The sequence below is a fragment of the Palaemon carinicauda genome, chromosome 14 (genome assembly GCF_036898095.1).
Source record: "Palaemon carinicauda isolate YSFRI2023 chromosome 14, ASM3689809v2, whole genome shotgun sequence".
In the NCBI taxonomy this organism is placed as follows: domain Eukaryota; kingdom Metazoa; phylum Arthropoda; class Malacostraca; order Decapoda; family Palaemonidae; genus Palaemon; species Palaemon carinicauda.
In genome coordinates, this window is record NC_090738.1 from 118,944,265 (window position 1) to 118,949,264 (window position 5,000).

At 31.6% G+C, this 5,000-nt stretch overlaps 1 protein-coding gene across 2 annotated transcripts in view; it reads left to right on the forward strand.

The window, feature by feature from the left end:
• The window catches only part of LOC137653660 (actin, larval muscle-like), a 19,938-nt gene that overhangs the window by 9,198 nt on the left and 5,740 nt on the right, over positions 1-5,000 (forward strand). The gene's annotated exons all lie outside the window — the stretch shown is intronic.

Consider the following 5,000-nt stretch of genomic DNA (forward strand, 5'->3'; position numbering starts at 1 on the left):
TACATAATACTGTGTATATATATATATATATATATATATATATATATATATATATATATATATATATATATATGTATATATATATATATATTGTATATTGTATATGAGTATGTGTGTATTCTTAAGTTTATTTGTGTATGAATTTACGCGCACACATACATACAAACACATACACACATACATATATAAATTTATATATATATATATATATATATATATATATATATAGATATATTAAATGTTTTATAAAGAAACAATAGCGTAACAAATAAGTAAACCACGAAGAATCGTAGCAGTTTGTGCACACAAATCCATGTTTTCCTGTTTGTGGTTTTCAACTTTTATTTCTAATAGCTGTAATTTTATATTTCTCATTGATTTCAAAGATATTTGAATATTTCTTTCAGAACTTTCTGCTACCAATTATTTTGAGTTATATTCATTTCCTTGCCGTGGTTTGTCCACATCACAGGACTATTTAGAGGGTGGATTTAAACATATTCATCAGGTTACAAAAAATCTACAGTAATTTTTTCTGTCCATATAATTAGATGTCTAGTTTTATCACGGTTGGGATTAATTGTTTATTTCTTCTTTGCTGGTCTTCAAAGTAGTGAAGAAATTTGGCACCATTATGTTTGAAATATTTATCCAAGGTGTATGCAACCTAGCAATTGGTACCAAGTTGTAGCAAACTTCTATTTCTATATGCATATTTTGAACGCAACATTCCCTAGTAGTTAGTATTTCTTATTCGAAAGACTAGTTCCTTTTTGGCTCATCAAAATCCATGAAAAGAACTGATAGAAGGAACCTACATAGATTGTGGGTCAGTGCCAGTTCTTAATGATGTTACTGAGTTTCAAGCGGAATGTGCCATTTCAACAGATTTGAGGAAACGTAGATAACCTTGGTCTTATATATATATATATATATATATATATATATATATATATATATATATATATATATATATATATATATATATATATGCAGTGTCTGTGTGTATATGTATGTATGTGTAGAAGTCATGACCTCTGTCTTTTGATAGGTATAAGATTATATCCATGAATGGAAGAGTGAAAATACCTGTTTGGATTAGTACTTCCGTCTTGTTATTGATTTTATCGGACTCCCAAATGTCAGATGTTATCAATTACGAATACTAACTGTTGTCAGGTCTTTTCAATTTGCCATTCTGGGGTCATATATATATATATATATATATATATATATATATATATATATATATATATATATATATATATATATATATATATATATATATATATATATATAAATATACTGTATATAAATCTTCGCGTCTCATTTATGGTCATGTAGTGTGCATGCATGAGTGCTAGCGTATCTGCTTGAATATATCCCATGGTTAATGTTTTCCCGTAAAATATATTTAGCCTTTTAATCTTAAGCTGCTTTTAGGTTATTTATGATATTTACGCCAGGGCTCACCTGTTGCCCGTGTGTCTTTGTTAGCTTCTCCTCTGTGTCACCACTTTCATGTTTGGTTAACTTTTCCTATTTTTGTGCTGGTCGTTTAGTAAATATGCTTTATTCGCAGTATTCGACGTTTGTATGTTTTATTTATTGTATGGAAAATAAATGATCGTATGAGATGAAGAAGGATTTCTTGTAATGCTCCCGCCATTAATATTATTCATATGTTTATTTAAGGTTTTATCTGTTAATGGTTTGGCCTTGCTATTCTTGTTTTCAAGACCGGTTCTAAAGAAAATGTTGGTGGAAAAAAAAATATAATAGAGCATTGATTAGGTGGTAATTTTATAAACGCAGATTAAAAGTTTTTTTTTCTTTACTATTTTATAATTCAAAACGTTTACTAAGTGTAGCTATCTTGTCTCATTAAGATTTTATCTCCGTTTTTATTCCCATTTATATATCAGTGTAAAGCTGGACGGATTATAAGAAACGATTCCCCCTTTTTTGGGTTGGAAAAGAAATAGCATTAAGTCATCCACCTAATCCTATGCAACCAACACTCACATTATACTCCTGAATGATTAATATGAGTATATGTATGAGTGCCGATGGTTAGTCCTTTGTACTCATCACTAATGTTTTTCATCGTTTTAAGTTTTTGCGGTTTACATCTGAGTTTTTTTTTTGTTCATTACTCAGAACCATGTTGATGTTTTTTTTTCTTTTTTTTTCTCCTTTTTTATGGTAATATTCATCACTGAACCATGATATTTTTTTACCTTTTTATCGTTATATTCATCCCTGATTTTTCTCTTGTAGTAGTATTTATTGATGCTTTCTTTATCTGCTACTGCCCTCGCAGCTGTTATTGTTAGTGTTTCGGATGTGGTAAAAATTATTAGAGTAAAATCAAAAGAAAAGAATTTGAAGTCATTTGCGTCACTGTGTCGGCATTTCTTTCTTTACTGATGCTGGTTTCAGTTAAACCTGGGTTTGATTTTGTTTATGAAAACATCTCATCTGGGAGTTTGATAATTAAATGTTTTTCTTCAAAGAAAGATTGTTTGAGATTTTCACGGTTAGGTGATCTCACGCTGCTAATGTTATACCTTTTGAAAATGTTCGAGGGATATATGTCATGTAATTATTTATTCATTTAGATATTGGTTATTATTACTATTATCAAAAGATTGTCTTGATGCAGTTTTATTGTACTGTTGCAAATATATATATATATATATATATATATATATATGTATATATATACATACATATATATGTATATATATGTATATATATACATATACCTATATGAATATATATATATAAATAAATAAATATATATATATATATATATATATATATATATATATATATATATATATATATATAAATAATGTCCATCATCATCAGCCGTAACTAGTTCACTGTAGCACAAAGGCCTCAGACATGCCCTTTCAGTCGCGTCTGTTTATGGTCTTTCTGTCAATATATACCCGCACTTTTCTTAGTTAGTCAATCCATCGTCTTCTCTTCCTTCCCCTGATTGTTTTGCAATATCTATTGATCTATTGAGTTATTCTTAATGTCCACTTATTATTTGTCATTCTCGTTATATGGCCTGCTCATGTCCATTTCTTTTTCTTATATGTTAGAATATCATCTACTTTAGTTTGCCCTCGTATCCATGTTGCTCTTCTTCTGTCTCTTAGTGTTATTCCCCTCATTATTGTTTCCATGGCTCTTTGAGTTATAACTAGCTCATGTTCTAAGGCTTTAGTAAGTTTCAAAGTTTCCGATGCATAAGTTAATACTGGTAGGACCATCTGATGAAATACTATTCTTTTTAGAGAAATTGGCAGTTTACGTTTCATAATCTCATTTTATTTACCAAAAGCTCTCTATCCCATGCTTATCCTTCTTTTAATTTCGGTCTTACGTCCTAGGGAAACACTTACTGTCTGGCCTATTCATAGATAGATAGATAGATGTGTATTTGTGTGCTCTTTCCTTTATGCGTTTGTGTGAATTAATGTATAAGCATATTTATGAAGAAGTTTATGTAAGCATGTGGTATATGTATTCAACGCCTACATGAATGTGTTCATATCTAGAAGTCATAATGATAACGATGTTTCTTTGTAGTTTTCGGAAGGATGGTGCATTATATATCTGTGTTCATACAGTAAAATATTCTTTTGAAGATGTTTTGTGTTTAATCTCTGTTCGAATCAACGACGAAGACTGAGAATAATGCGGATTTTATAGGGTTGAAATCTATTTTATTTGAAATTGTATGATTATGTATAGAGCAAAAACTTCTCTCTCTCCTCTCTCTCTCTCTCTCTCTCTCTCTCTCTCTCTCTCTCTCTCTCTCTCTCTCTCTCTCTCTCTCTCTCTCTCTCTCTCTGGGTGTGTGCAGCTTAATAATCTGCTTTGGTTTTAATAGAATATACACATAACAAAAACCCCCCTGTAACGTTAAAATAGTGATATTTTGGTCTATACCTTATCCTTGGAAATGGAGAATTGATCCTGGCTTTGTGGTTGTACCTCAATAATGAATAAATTGGTGATATAATAGGTCTACGCCAAAATAGCAACCTAATAAAAACACTTTTAAACCTAGGAAGTAATTAATTTATCTCAACCATGATGTTCTTTGTATGTTCTTCGGGAAGCGTTGGTTACAAAAGAACGCCGACTTCACGCTATGTTGTATCTCACGTCAGGAACAGACTCCTTGGCAGTTATTTGGTGGCTTTATCTACTATCCATCGGCTGGCAAGTAGCATATTTGGGGATGCTGTAATGCCTTTTTTTATCTCAATGTATTTTTTCCTCTTTTTGCACGTGTGAAAATTTTGTGATGTCTCACTTGCTGAGTAGACTACTCTTATGTTCATCAAGAGGGACTTTTTGTACATTTTCTTGTAGTATTTGAATGGGTTTGTATGTATATATGTATGTATGGGTCCTGTGGTGTGGCCGGTAGCATTCTAGACTGCCAAGGAAAATAATCCATATTACATTAATGCGAAGACAAGCGGTTGAGCATGCTCCGTTAGAATTCATTATGCATTTTTGTTATATAATCATTGATAGAGGTTTTTGGTAGTTTGATCCTTGTAACCTGGGCTAAAAAGGGCTATGAACCGGAAGACTAGCACGTGGCAGAGGCCTCTTTCGAAGGAATAAAAGGCGTACGAGTAATACGTGTGTGTGTGTGTGTGTGTGAGTGAGTGTGTGTGTGCGTGCGCGCGCGCGTGTGTGTGTGTGTAGTGGCGAAAGAGAAGGAGAAAGAGAGTCCCTTGTATTTTGTTCCATCGAACCTGCTGTATATTTTTTATCAATTTTAATTTCAGTGTTAGTTTCAAATTTCGTTTGAGTGTTTCAGTAATGAACCGACAGAAGGTCCACAGATCCATCTCATTTCAGATTTAGTGATTCTGTAGGAAACTTATGTAATAAGAAGACCAAGGTCAGACTTTTTTTCCCTCTCCTAAGTACTACTATCTAGTCCTTAGTTTGATGAGTGG